The sequence below is a fragment of the Pelobates fuscus genome, chromosome 7, assembly GCF_036172605.1.
Source record: "Pelobates fuscus isolate aPelFus1 chromosome 7, aPelFus1.pri, whole genome shotgun sequence".
Taxonomy (NCBI): Eukaryota; Metazoa; Chordata; class Amphibia; order Anura; family Pelobatidae; genus Pelobates; species Pelobates fuscus.
In genome coordinates, this window is record NC_086323.1 from 138,071,770 (window position 1) to 138,087,891 (window position 16,122).

Genomic DNA, 16,122 nt, shown 5'->3' on the forward strand with positions numbered 1-16,122 from the left:
TCCTGGGGTTCCCAGCGGGGGACTTGAACCGGGGAACTTCTCAGTCCTAGTCCTGCTTTCTGCCTCTGAGCCACAGCAGCTTTATACAGTGACTACTGATTCCGGTCCTGTTCATCCTGGCATGGCTACTACACCGGGGGCTGCACCTTGACTTGGCTGTGTCTCACCTGACTCTGATCAGTCATCAGCAGGGTATTTAAACCCAGCCTCGCCCTGTGCTCAGTGTCAAGTCTTTGATCTTGTGATCCTGTTTCGTACCAGTGTTCCTGTTTCTCTGCTTTGTATTATTGACTTCGGCTACTCCTCGTTGTTCCTGACCTCTGGCATCCTTTGACCTCGGCTATCCCTCGACATTCCTGCTGGTTCAGTCCTTGCCTGTCCTGCGTATTTGGTACTGCATCCTGCACAGCCCCCGTGCACAGACCCACAGGCCGGGTGAATTCTTACCTGACCACCTTGGCCTGTGGCTATCTGCAAGGGTGAGCAACATATCTGCGCTACAGACTCCCAACTCAGGTAAGACCCTGACAATAGGATGGCTAGAAGGTTGGAGGAGATTTTAAACTAGTAGGGGGGGAGGCTCAAAGCAATCTAGAAAATGGAGATAGGATAGACATGAGATGGGCCTTAGCTCAGAACAATGGGGGTGGAGATGGGGGAGGGGGAAGCTCAGAACAGAGGAGGTATGTAATATTGATTCACAAAAAGTACAAAAGACTCATGGTAATATCAAATGTATGCTTACTAATGCAAGGAGCCTATATAACAAAATGGGGGAACTAGAGGCAATAGCATACACTAAACAACACAATATATTAGGCATAACAGAAACATGGTGGGATGAGACCAGGGGTGTATTAGCCGCGAGGCAAACAAGGCATTTGCCTTGGGCGGCATTTTCCAGGGGGCGGCAAAAAAAGCCGCCCCCAAATGCCCAGGGCAAATGCCTTGTTAGCCTTGCGGCTAACAGACATGCCGGCGGGCTGCTGGGCGATCGGGCGGCACTGCCTGGCGGGCGGGCGGGCGGCCGGCCGGCGAGGGAGCACTTCCCCTGAGCTGTCTGCTCAGCTCCCTCGCCAGCCGCAGAGTGAGGCTGGGAGGCGGAGCCGGAATATGACGTCATATTCCGGCTCCCAGCCTCACTCTGAGGCGCGCGAGGGAGCTGAGCAGACAGATCAGGGGAAGTGCTCCCTCGCCGGCCAGCCGCCCGCCCGCCCGCCAGGCAGTGCCGCCCAATCGCCCAGCAGCCACTGGACCACCAGGGAGGAAGAGACACCCCCCTCCCCAGCATTCCCAAAGGTAAGGAGGCTGGGGGGGGGGGGGGGGGTGTTAAATAAAAAAAAGTGTGAAAAATTAATTTTAAAAAAATGTGTGAAAAATAAATTTAAAAAAAAATGTGTGAAAAATAAATAAAAAAAAACGTGTTAAAAAAAATAAAAAAAAATGTGTTAAAAATACATTTAAAAAAATGTGTTAATGTGGGTGGGTGAGTGTGTGTCTGTGTCTGTTAGTGTGTGTGTCTGTTAGTGTGTGTCTGTGTCTGTTAGTGTGTGTGTGTCAGTGTTTGTGTCTGTTAGTGTGTGTCTGTGTGTGTGTGTCTGTTAGTGTGTGTGTGTTTGTGTCTGTGTCTGTTAGTGTGTGTGTGTCTGTTAGTGTGTGTGTGTCTGTTAGTGTGTGTCAGTGTGTGTGTGTGTCTGTGTCTGTTAGTGTGTGTGTCTGTGTCTGTTAGTGTGTTTGTGTGTGTGTCTGTCTGTTAGTGTGTGTGCGTGTGTCTGTCTGTTAGTGTGTGTGCGTGTGTCTGTCTGTTAGTGTGTGTGTGTGTGTCTGTCTGTTAGTGTGTGTGTGTGTCTGTGTCTGTTAGTGTGTGTGTCTGTTAGTGTGTGACTGTGTGTGTCTGTTAGTGTGTGTTTGCCTGTGAGTGTGTGTGTATGTCAGTGAGTGTGTGTGTCTGCTAGTGAGTGAGTGTGTGTCTGCTAGTGAGTGAGTGTGTGTCTGTTAGTGAGTGTGTTTGTCTGTTAGTGTGTGTGTGTTTCTGTTAGCGAGTGTGTGTGTGTGTGTGTGTATTTAGAATGCGGGGCGGGGGGAAAGGTTGGGTGGGGGTAGCGCGGGGGGAGAGGGGGGCGCCTGAGTTTTGTCCTGCCTAGGGCAGCACAAAACCAGGATACACCACTGGATGAGACACATGACTGGGCAGCTACCTTAAATGGGTACACATTATTTAGGAGGGATAGGAAAAACAAGAAGGGTGGTGGGGTATGTTTGAATGTCAGCCATGAGTTCAAGTCAAATCTTAGGCATGTGGTGTGTGACGAGGAAAATGTGGAAGCTTTATGGGTAGATATCTGCTTGGGGCAAACAAAGGGAAATACGTTATTGGTTGGGATATGTTATAAACCACCAAATGTAAATATTAATGAGGAAGAACTGCTGTTAGAGCAAATTGGTGAAGCTGCAAATCGGGGGAACACATTAATTATTGGAGATTTTAATTACCCGGACATAAATTGGGATAGAGGGACTAGTACTTCAGCTAGGGGAATCCGTTTTTTTAATGTGTTAAATGACACCTTTATGTCACAACTGGTACAAGGACCAACTAGAAAGGATGCTTGTCTGGATCTCGTTATAACAATGTTAATCTTTTAACCAACATTCAAGTAGGGGAGCATTTGGGAAATAGGGATCACAATATGGTAACTTTTGAAATAAACTCAAAAAAGCAAAAGCACGTGGGGTATATTAAAACGTATAATTTTAAAAAAGCCAATTTTAATAAGATTAGGGCAGCTCTATAACATATCGACTGGCATAAACGCCTTAGTGATAAAAACACTGAGGATAAATGGAAACTATTCAAACAAATATTAGAAAGGTACATTTCACAGTATGTACCATTGGGTAATAAATATAAAAGAAACAAATTAAAACCAATGTGGCTTAGAAGAGAAGTAAAACAAGAGATTAAAAATAAGAAAAGGGCTTTTAAAGCATTTAAATCGGACCAATCAGATACATCCTATATAAGATATAAGGAAGCCAATAATACTTGCAAAAAGGCAATTAAAGTGGCTAAACTAGAAAATGAGAAATTGATAGCCAAAGAATGCAAAACCAACCCCAAACATTTTTTCAAGTACATTAATTCTAAAAAAACAAAAAATGAAAGTGTAGGTACACTGAAAACAGAGATGGGTCTGTTAGTCAATGATGACCAGGAAAAGGCAGAACTTTTAAATAACTATTTTTCTTCGGTATATATTAATGAGGATCCTATGGCAAGAGATATGCATATGATTGCTGCAACAAACTTGCAGATAACTTGTGATTGGATAACTCGAGACAAGGTGCTACAGCTATTAAAGAAAATTAATGTAAATAAAGCTCCGGGGCCTGACGGTATCCACCCACGAGTACTTAAGGAGCTAAGTGGGGAAATAAGTGAACCTCTGTATTTAATTTTTCAAGATTCTTTTGTTTCAGGTATTGTACCGGAGGATTGGAGGAAGGCAGATGTTGTTCCTATATTTAAAAAGGGTTCAAAATCCTTGCCTGGAAATTATAGACCTGTGAGCTTAACTTCTGGGAAATTATTTGAACGGCTATTAAGGGATAATATTCAGGAATTCATTGGGAAGCACTGTGTTATTAGCAATAATCAGCATGGTTTTATGAAACATAGGTCATGTCAAACTAACCTAATTGCATTCTACGAAGAAGTAAGTAGAAATATAGACCAGGGTGTTGCAGTGGATGTGATCTACTTGGATTTTGCCAAGGCATTTGATACGGTTCCTCACAATAGGTTAGTCTTCAAACTAAAAGAAATTGGTCTAGATGAATATTCTTGTTCTTGGGTAGAACATTGACTTAAGGATAGAGTACAGCGAGTTGTCATAAATGGTAAATTTTCAAGCTGGACAAATGTGGTAAGTGGTGTCCCTCAGGGTTCTGTTTTGGGACCGCTTCTATTTAACATATTTATAAATGATCTTGAAATGGACATTGAACGCCATGTATCAGTGTTTGCAGATGACACAAAACTTTGTAAAGTAATAAAATGTGAGCAGGATATTGCCTTGCTGCAGAGGGATTTGGATAGATTGGGGGACTGGGCACTAAAATGGCAGATGAAATTTAACGTAGAAAAATGCAAAGTTATGCACTTCAGGGTTAAGAATGCACAAGCAATTTACACCCTAAATGGTAGTCAACTAGGGATAACCACACACGAGAAGGATTTGGGAATTGTTATAGACAACAAATTAGGTAGCAATATGCAATGTCAATCTGCCGTTGCTAAGGCCAGTAAGGTTTTGTCATGTATAAATAGGGGCATAAATTCTCGAGATGAAAATATAATTTTGCCTCTTTATAAATCGCTGGTAAAAACCAAAGAAAAACATGTTACTTGCGCTCTATCCTTTATCCCTATGTATTTTTAAAACAAATGGAGGTCTTTTAGTTACCTCCAATGGCCATGAGAGGATTGAGCCCACCTGCCACATCAAGGCAGACCCCCCCTAGGTGGGTCCTAACTCTAACCATTCACCTTGCTTCCTTGAGCCTCTGGCAAAAATCTCTAATGAGACAGAAAGGGGTATTTTTTTATATACACCCCTATACATTATTAACCCTTAATAGGGAACACATGGGATGGGCGGCTGCATTGTAACAAGGCTGAGTAATACAAAAATTGGATACAAATGCAGAAAGAAAAGTCCTGCGCTCAACTCCCATCACTACTGGGCGGCTGCAATGACTACAGTACACATCAGCCCCAATACATAGTAAAAACCAAAGAAAAACATGTTACTTGCGCTCTATCCTTTATCCCTATGTATTTTTAAAACAAATGGAGGTCTTTTAGTTACCTCCAATGGCCATGAGAGGATTGAGCCCACCTGCCACATCAAGGCAGACCCCCCCTAGGTGGGTCCTAACTCTAACCATTCACCTTGCTTCCTTGAGCCTCTGGCAAAAATCTCTAATGAGACAGAAAGGGGTATTTTTTTATATACACCCCTATACATTATTAACCCTTAATAGGGAACACATGGGATGGGCGGCTGCATTGTAACAAGGCTGAGAAATACAAAAATTGGATACAAATGCAGAAAGAAAAGTCCTGCGCTCAACTCCCATCACTACTGGGCGGCTGCAATGACTACAGTACACATCAGCCCCAATACATAGTAAATCGCTGGTAAGACCACACCTTGAATATGCTGTGCAATTTTGGGCACCTGTTCTAAAGAAGGATATCATGGCACTAGAAAAAGTGCAGAGACGAGCTACAAAATTGATAAAAGGAATGGAGCATTTTAGTTATGAAGAAAGGTTAAAAAATGTATATCTCTTCAGTTTGGAAAACTTAGAGGGGATATGATAACATTATACAAATATATTCGGGGCCAGTACAAACCATTATCTGGAAATCTATTCATAAACAGGGCTATACATAGGACACGAGGTCACACATTTAGGCTTGAAGAAAGGAGATTTCATCTAAGGCAAAGAAATTTTTTTTTACAGTAAGAGCAATAAGGATATGGAATTCATTGCCGGAAGAGGTGGTTTTGTCAGAGTCTATACAGATGTTTAAATTGCAATTGGATAAATACTTGCAAAAACATAACATACAGGGATACAATTTCTAATTAGTGGGGTAATAGCTGCTTGATCCAAGGAGACATCTGACTGCTATTTTGGGGTCAAGAAGGAATTTTTTCCTAGTTTGTTGCAAAATTGGAAGCGCTTCAGACTGGGTTTTTTGCCTTCTTTTGGATCAACAGCAAAAGCATATGTGAGGAAGGCTGGACTTGACGGACGCAAGTCTCTTTTCAGCTATGTAACTATGTAACTATGTAACTATTCTGCAATCTATCAACATGCTACCAATGCAACAGTATAGACGGAAACCAGCTACACAAAAACGATTGTTTATAAACTGATGTCATACATGTTATGCGATAAATGTCTATAGCAATGTTGAAAAATACCTCTGAAAAATGAAAATAAAGAATGTTTAAAAAAAAAAAAACTTACAATGCACTGTTCCAAATTATTACGCACAGTAAGTTTCAAAACACTTTATAGGTTGTAAAGAACTGAAAATGTTCCTTTGTTGTGTTTGTAGCATATTTACTGAAATCAAAAGCTATTTCAATCAAACTAATAACAACATTTTAACTTTTTAAACATTTGAACAGGTCACGTTACATTTTAACATAGGACCTCTTATTTGATAGCAGCTTCACAAGTCTTGCATCCATTGAACTTGTGAGTTTTTGGACAGTTTCTGCTTGAATTTATTTGCAAGATGTCAGAATAGCCTCCCAGAGCAGCTGTTTGGATGTAAACTGCCTCCCACCCTCATAGATCTTTTGCTTGAGGATGCTCAATAGGATTGAGGTCAGGGGAGGATGGAAGCCACACCATGACTTTCTCTCCTTTTATCCCCATAGCAGCCATTGATGCAGAGGTATTCTTTGCAGCATGAGATGGTGCATTGTCAGCATGAGATGGTGCCACTTTCTGTACCAGGGAAGAAAGTGGTCAGTCAGAAACTCCACATACTTTGCAGAGGTCATCTTTACACCTTCTGGGACCCTAAAGGGGTCTGACCAGTTCTCTTCCCATGATTCCGGCCCAAAACATGACTCCACCACCGCCTTGCTGATGTCACAGCCTTGTTGGAACAGGGTGGCCGTCCACCAACCATCCACTACTCCATCCATCTGGACCATCCAGGGTTAAATGGCACCCATCAGTGAACAGGACTGTTTGAAAATTAGTCTTCATGTATTTTTCTGCCCAATGCAGCCGTTTCTGCTTGTGAGCATTGGTTAGTGGTGGCCGAATAGAAGGTTTATGCACAGCTGCAAGACTCTGGAGGCTTCTACACCTTGATGTCCGTGGGACTCCAGAGGCACCAGCAGCTTCAAATATCTGTTTGCTGCTATGTAATGGTATTTTAGCAGCTGCTCTCATGATCCGATGCATGGATCTGGCAGAAATCTTACTCAATGTGCCTTTATCTGCACAAACCCGTCTGTGCTCTGAATCGGCCACAAATATCTTAATAGTGCGATGATCACGCTTAAGTTTTGTTTTCATACCTCGTCCAAGGCATTGAACTATTTCACTCTTTTCGGCAGCAGAGAGATCCTTTTTCTTCCCCATATTGCATGAAAATGGTGCTCTGCTTAATAATGTGGAACACCCTCCATTAGTAGTTTTTCCTTAAATTGGGCACACCTGGCAATCTAATTATCACAGGTGTCCGAGATTGTTTTCAGTGATCAAAAGAGCCCTGAGACACAATGCCATCCATGAGTTAAACTGAAAAACATACTATTTAATCTTTGTGACACTTAAATAGAATTTGCATAATAATTTGGAACAGGGTGTAGTGCTAGGAATATAACTTTGTATTCCTAACGCTATAGTTTCCCTTTAAAGCATCCTGAATCACCCAGCTACATCTTTAGTGAAATCTTTAGTGACATTATCAAACCTTCATCCTTAGCTTATAAACTCCCCTCCAGTAAGACAATTTTGCTTAGCATACAGTCACTATCTGCAATGGTGTTGGCTAGTGTTGCATTGCTAGATTGGTACACGCAAATCAATTGCTACAGCAAGGCAATGGTGTGCATGCACCTTAGGTCCTTAATGCTTCTCTTTAACGCACATTATATTGGATTATAATAGCACTGAAAAGCTGGAGCAGCTGCCTAGAGGACTGTCCCTGTCCCGGTACAGGATAATGGGTTAATTTAATTTAAGTTCAATATGACATTATCTATATCAGTAAAGGACCACCCTAATGATTATCTTTATTTTTAACTTTAGAGCATTCCTTCAGAACTTGAGTTGTAAAGAAAAAAAAAAAACAACAACAAAAAACACTGCCTGAAAAAACAAATGCTATGCCCCCTGCCTACATTACATAGCTTGGATGTCCAGTGCTTTCCTGACATGTAAACAAATCTACTTCACATTCCACTATTGCGACCTTCACTTCAATGTCAAACATTGTAACTGGATCCAGATTCGCAGAGACAGCACATGAGCACATGAGCACATGATCTACCACTATACTGCTGTGTCACCATATCCTGACTGCAGTGAATTCATGTAGCCTATCACTAGAGCTTAGATACACACGCTTTGAATAATGGCAGGTATGGTATCAGCACAAGACACATTATATAGTGCTAGTCTCAGATGCAAGTTAATGGCATCCAGCACTGGATATTAGAACTTTCTATGTTCCACATTTCAGATACAAAACATTACTCTCCTTTCTCCGAGTAAATAGATTAAACAATTATAAAGGTAAGCAAAAATGACAAACTGGATAGATTTTTTGCAGATGAGACACATTTTATAGATGATTGTGCACAATGAAGACACTATTAATAATGAATCTGGTTATATAATCTTCAATTTAAAATGTTAAAACAATCAGAGTCTTGTTTTAACACCGCGAAGACAAGAACCATCTTTTAATAGGATTCTCAGAGGGCTGAAAACGCAGATAAGATGCCACCTGCATTTATTCATACTATTGTTAAATCATTACAGAAATACGTGTCAACAGAAAATAAACTTTTTTCTTATGGAATGGACTTTGAAAACAGATGAATCCGAATATAAACAGTGCAATGCAATTTACCAGTTACGTTTAAAAACACACTATTATAACATAATAATATTGTTTAAACGCATCGACATACTTTTTTCTAAACAGCAATGTTGTTAATCCCTTAAGGATCGATGGCTTGTTTTGGGATCATAACAATTTGTTCTTAAAAACTTGGTTTGATTTACTACTAGTGGCAACTCCATAATACAATTGTGCTGCGGCAACAATATGCCATGATGTGTTTATTAGTTGCCATATCTAACCTTAATCGTTAACAAAAAAAACAAAACAGTGTGTTGTATGTGGTGCAGACTAGTGATGTACCGAACTGTTCGCTGGCAAATAGTTCCTGGCGAACATAGCGTGTTCGTGTTCGCCACGGCGGGCGAACACATGCGCGGTTCGACCCGCCCCTTATTCGTCATCATTGAGTAAACTTTGACCCTGTGCCTCACGGTCAGCAGACACATTCCAGTAAATTAGCAGCAAACCCTCCCTTCCAGACCCTCCCACCTCTTATACAGCATCCATTTTAGATTCATTCTGAAGCTACATTCTTAGATAGAGGAGGGAAAGTGTAGCTGCTGCTCATTTGATAGGGAAATTGATAGCTAGGCTAGGGTATTCAGTGTCCACTACAGTCCTGAAGGACTCAGCTGATCTCTGCTGTAAGGACAGCACCCCAAAAAGCCCTTTTTAGGGCTAGAACATCAGGCTGCTTTTTTTTTTTTCTGTGTAATGTAATTGCAGTTGCCTGCCTGCCAGCTTCTGTGTCAGGCTCACAGTGAATACTGTGCCCACTTGCCCAGTGCCACCACTCATATCTGGTGTCACAATAGCTTAAGCTTGCATTTAAAAAAAAAAAAAAAATTTTTTCACTGTAAGAGATTGAATAGCAGTTAGTTGTCTGCCAGCTTCTGTGTCAGGCTTGCAGTGGATACTGTGCCCACTTGCCCAGTGCCACCACTCATATCTGGTGTCACAATAGCTTAAGCTTGCATTTAAAAACAAAAAATTTTGTTTTCACTGTAAGAGATTGAATAGCAGTTGCCTGCCTGCCAGCTTCTGTGTCAGGCTCACAGTGGATACTGTGCCCACTTGCCCAGTGCCACCACTCATATCTGGTGTCACAATAGCTTAAGCTTGCATTTAAAAACAAAACAAATTTCACTGTAATAGATTGAATAGCAGTTAGTTGTCTGCCAGCTTTTGTGTCAGACTCACAGTGGATACTGTGCCCACTTGCCCAGTGCCACCACGCATATCTGGTGTCACAATAGCTTAAGCTTGCATTTAAAAACAATTTTTTTTCACTGTTACATAGTTAGATAGCTGAAAAGAGACTTGCTTCCATCAAGTTCAGCCTTCCTCACACCTGTTTTTTGCTGTTGATCCAAAAAAAAAAAAAAAAAAAACCCCAGTTTGAAGCACAATTTTGCAACAAGCTAGGACAAAAAATTCCTTATTGACCCCAGAATGGCAGTCAGATTTATCCTTGAATCAAGCAGTTATTACCCTACATTGAAAGATTATATCCTTGAATATTCTGTCTTTGCAAGTATGCATCTAGTAGCTGTTTGAACATCTGTATGGACTCTGATAAAACCACTTCTTCAGGCAGAGAATTCCACATCCTGATTGTTCTTACAGTAAAAAAACCTTTCCTTTGCCTTAGACGAAATCTTCTTTCTTCCAGTCTAAACGCATGGCCTCGTGTCCTATGTAAAGTCCGGTTTGTGAATAGATTTCCACACAATGGTTTGTATTGGCCCCGAATATATTTGTATAATGTTATCATATCCCCTCTCAGGCGACGTTTTTCTAAACTAAATAGGTTTAAATTTGTTAACCTTTCTTCATAGCTGATATGTTCCATTCCTTTTATTAATTTTGTAGCCCGCCTCTGCACTTTTTCTAGTGCCATGATATCCTTCTTTAGAACAGGTGCCCAAAATTGCACAGCATATTCAATATGTGGTCTTACCAGTGATTTATAGAGAGGCAAAATGATATTCTCGTCCCGAGAATGAATGCCCTTTTTCATGCATGACAATACCTTACTGGCCTTGGCCACTGCTGATTGACATTGCACATTGTTGCATAGTTTGTTGTCTATAACAATTCCCAAGTCCTTTTCGTGTGTTGTTATCCCTAATTCGCTTCCATTAAGGGTATACGTTGCTTGTGTATTCTTTACGCCGAAGTGCATAACTTTGCATTTTTCAACATTAAATTTCATCTGCCATTTGAGTGCCCAGTCCTCCAGTCTATCTAAATCCTTCTGCAGCAAAGTAATATCTTGCTCACATTGTATTATTTTACAAAGTTTTGTGTCATCTGCAAACACTGAAACATGACTTTCAATGCTGTCTTCAAGATCATTTATAAAAATGTTAGAATGTTAGAATGTTAGAATGTTAGTGATAGATTAATTAGCAGTTAGTTTTCTGCAAGCGTCTGTGTGTCAGGCCAACAGCGTGTACTCTGCCAGTGTGCACAGTGCCACTCATATCTGGTGTCACAATAGCTTAAGCTTGCATTTAAAAACAAAAACATTTTTTGCACTGTAATAGATTGAATAGCAGTTAGTTGTCTGCCAGCTTCTGTGTCAGGCTCACAGTGGATACTGTGCCCACTTGCCCAGTGCCACCACTCATATCTGGTGTCACAATAGCTTAAGCTTGCATTTAAAAACAAAAAAATGTTTTTCACTGTAAGAGATTGAATAGCAGTTAGTGTTCTGCCAGCTTCTGTGTCAGGCTTACAGTGGATACTGTGCCCACTTGCCCAGTGCCACCACTCATATCTGGTGTCACAATAGCTTAAGCTTGCATTTAAAAACCAAAAAATGTTTTTTCACTGTAAGAGATTGAATAGCAGTTGCCTGCCTGCCAGCTTCTGTGTCAGGCTCACAGTGGATACTGTGCCCACTTGCCCAGTGCCACCACTCATATCTGGTGTCACAATAGCTTAAGCTTGTATTTAAAAACAAAACAAATTTCACTGTAATAGATTGAATAGCAGTTAGTTGTCTGCCAGCTTTTGTGTCAGGCTCACAGTGGATACTGTGCCCACTTGCCCAGTGCCACCACGCATATCTGGTGTCACAATAGCTTAAGCTTGCATTTAAAAACAATTTTTTTTTCACTGTGATAGATTAATTAGCAGTTAGTTTTCTGCAAGCGTCTGTGTGTCAGGCCAACAGTGTGTACTCTGCCAGTGTGCACAGTGCCACTCATATCTGGTGTCACAATAGCTTAAGCTTGCATTTAAAAACAAAAACATTTTTTGCACTGTAATAGATTGAATAGCAGTTAGTTGTCTGCCAGCTTCTGTGTCAGGCTCACAGTGGATACTGTGCCCACTTGCCCAGTGCCACCACTCATATCTGGTGTCACAATAGCTTAAGCTTGCATTTAAAAACAAAAAACATTTTTTCACTGTAATAGATTAAATAGCAGTTAGTTGTCTGTAAGCGTCTGGGTGTCAGGCCCTCAGCATGTACTCTGCCAACCTCTGCAAGTGCACTTTGCCACTCATATCTGGTGTGACTATAGCGTGCCTTTAAAAAGAAAAAAAGTTTTTCACTGTAAGCTAATAGCAGTCAGTGTCCTTCAAGCTGGTGTGTCAGGCCTTCAGCGTGTACTCTGCCAACCTCTGCCAGTCCACTTTGCCACTCATATCTGGTGTCACAATAGCATGCATTTAAAACCAAAAAACTTTTTTCACTGTTATAGATTGAATAGCAGTTAGTTGTCTTCAAGCGGGTGTGTCAGGCCTACAGCGTGTACTCTGCCAACCTCTGCCAGTGCACATTGCCACTAATATCTGGTGTCACAATAGCGTGCATTTAAAACCAAAAAACTTTTTCCACTGTTATAGATTGAATAGCAGTTAGTTGTCTTCAAGCGGGTGTCAGGCCTACTCTGCCAACCTCTGCCAGGTACTATCCCACATCCCGGATACGGCAGTGTCACGCCATCTTGGGTTTGACTTGCTTGAAAGCAGAGAGTCACACCGGACAAGCACTCCTGTCCACCCTGAACGCACAGGTGGAAAAGTGGACATTGCCACTCATATCTGGTCTCACAGTAGCTTGCACGCATAGTACCACTAATCCAAAAAAAAATGACAGGCAGAGGCAGGCCACCCCGCAGGGGCCGTGTGTACACATGTGTGTAATCTGATCGTACAACGCTTTGTGCATAAGTACACAGGCTTACAGGACGTCCTGAAGCAGGCCAGGAAGGTGTGTGGCCATTTCAGGCGTTCCTACACGGCCATGGCGCACTTTTCAGATATCCAGCGGCGAAACAACATGCCAGTGAGGCGCTTGATTTGCGACAGCCCGACACGTTGGAATTCAACACTCCTAATGTTCTACCCCCTGCTCCAACAGGAAAAAGCCGGTAATGAATATTTGTATGACTGGGGTGCTAGGACAGCCTCTGGGGAGCTGGGATTTTTTTTGCCACGTTACTGGACGCTCATGCGCAATGCCTGTAGGCTCATGCGTCTTTTTGAGGAGGTGACAAACCTAGTCAGTCGCACTGAAGGCACCATCAGCGACATCATACCATTTGTTTTCTTCCTGGAGCGTGCCCTGCGAAGAGTGCTGGATCAGGCCGTAGATGAGCATGAAGAGAAAGAGTTGTGGTCACCATCACCACCAGAAACAGCCTTATCAGCATCGCTTGCTGGACCTGCGGCAACGCTGGAAGAGGATTGTGAGGAAGAGGAGTCAGAGGAGGAATGTGGCTTTGAGGAGGAAGACCAACCTCAACAGGCATCCCAGGGTGCTTGTTGTCACCTATCTGGTACCCGTGGTGTTGTACGTGGCTGGGGGGAAGAACATACCTTCATTGAGATCACTGAGGAGGAGGAACGGGAAATGAGTAGCTCGGCATCCAACCTTGTGCAAATGGGGTCTTTCATGCTGTTGTGCCTGTTGAGGGACCCTCGTATAAAAAGGCTGAAGGAGAACGACCTGTACTGGGTGTCCACGCTACTAGACCCCCGGTATAAGCAGAAAGTGCCTGAAATGTTACGAAATTACAACAAGTCGGAAAGGATGCAGCATTTGCAAAATAAATTAAAAAGTATGCTTTACACAGCGTATAAGGGTGTCACAGCACAACGGGAATCTAACAGGGGAAAAGGTGAAAGTCATCCTCCTCCTCCCACAACCACGCCGGCAAGGACAGGACGCTTTAAAAACGTGTTGTTGATGGAGGACATGCAGAGCTTTTTAAGTCCTACACATCGCCACAGCCCTTCGGGATCCACCCTCAGAGAACGACTCGACCGACAGGTAGCAGACTACATCGCCTTAACTGCAGATATCGACACTCTGAGGAGCGATGAACCCCTTGACTACTGGGTGTGCAGGCTTGACCTGTGGCCTGAGCTATCCCAATTTGCGATAGAACTTCTGGCCTGCCCAGCTTAAAGTGTCCAGTCAGAAAGGACCTTTAGTGCAGCAGGAGGTATTGTCACTTAGAAGAGAAGTCGCCTAGGTCAAAAAAGTCTAGATTACCTCACCTTTATTAAGATGAATGAGGGATGGATCCCGAAGGTACTGACAGTGGGCGATACATTAGACTAAAAAAGGCCTGATGAGATGAGCTGCCTTCAGCTAAAAATGGTGACCCTATGTAGGAGGAACAGTCCCTATTCTGCTCTGTGTCAGTGTGTATCAGGGTCCCTGAGGACAGGTGTCAATCCATATCTGCCAAGTGACCCTATGTAGGGGGAACAGTCCCTATTCTGCTCTGTGTCAGTGTGTATCAGTGTCCCTGAGGACAGGTGTCAATCCATATCTGCAAAGTGACCCTATGTAGGGGGAACAGTCCCTATTCTGCTCTGTGTCAGTGTGTATCAGGGTCCCTGAGGACAGGTGTCAATCCATATCTGCCAAGTGACCCTATGTAGGAGGAACAGTCCCTATTCTGCTCTGTGTCAGTGTGTATCAGGGTCCCTGAGGACCGGTGTCAATCCATATCTGCCAAGTGACCCTATGTAGGGGGAACAGTCCCTATTCTGCTCTGTGTCAGTGTGTATCAGGGTCCCTGAGGACAGGTGTCAATCCATATCTGCCAAGTGACCCTATGTAGGGGGAACAGTCCCTATTCTGCTCTGTGTCAGTGTGTATCAGGGTCTCTGAGGACAGGTGTCAATCCATATGTCAAGGTGTCAATATGTCATATGTCAGGTGTCAATCCATATCCATTGTGATTTATGAATGTTAGGTGATTTATGCCCTTTATGGATTAAAACCAGACTCTGCATCAACTGTGTAATTTTCCATTGAAGTTTTGCCATGGATCCCCCTCCGGCATGCCACAGTCCAACTTTTCCATCACTATTGTGGCCAGAAAGAGTCCCTGTGGGTTTTAAAATTTGCCTGCCCATTGAAGACTATGGCGGTTTGCCCGGTTCGCCCCGGTTCGCGAACGTTTGCGGAAGTTCGCGTTCGCGAACCAAAAATGTTATGTTCGCGACATCACTATGGACGAAAGCCTGAAAAGTTAGAGCAGACTTCCACTGCTCTTTCCTTGTGAGTTGCATTCCATTCATTTATTTATTGTACTCACATTATACAGTGTTATGCTGTGTTTTTCTCTTTGTTTCCCTTTTTATTTACCATGTCTCTACATCTGATTGGGAATAATTTAGCGATATTTCTCTTGTAAGTTATTTCAGTATTGTATCACTTAATACACTTATGCTATTTTGCACATAATTTATACAATTTACTTAAGCATTGGGTATTACACTGACACTTTGCTTCACTTTAATGCACTTTACATTTTTAAAGGTATAGCGCACCTTTTTTTTTCTTGTATTCATTTTAAAGGGGTGTGTTTAGAGCTTTTGCACTAGTAAGGTGCTGCTTTACCTTTTTTACATTTTTTCACTTATATTATCTCACTATTTTGAATTGTTAGCGCCTTTTTGCTTGTTTTTTTTTTGTATATAAACCTGTCACAAACCTAAGTAACAAATCCTTGGTGTCTGGGTACATACTGCGAGAGTAGTGCCAATCCATAAAAGTAGTGACACTACTTTGGTTTCTAACTATCAGCCCAATATCATTGCTCCCAGTATTGTCAAAAATCCTAGAAAAATGCGTCCATACTCAACTATGTGAGTATTACCAACAATCAACCTATCTGACCCCTGATGAATCAGGCTTCTGGCTTCAACTACAACTGCCCCCTTAAAAGTTTGCAATGACATCCAAACTGTCATGGAACAAGGAGACCTAACTGGAGCTATTTTCCTTGATTTTGCAAAGGTCTTTGACACAGTAGACCACAACATTCTACTGCACAAACTCAAAAACTCAGGTATAGGTGATTATCCGTTAACCTGGTTTCGATCATATGTATCGGATCGATCACAATATGTGTAAATTTCTGACAGCGACTCCCTCCCTCTCCCAGCCACGTTTGGTGTTCCCCAAGGTTCCA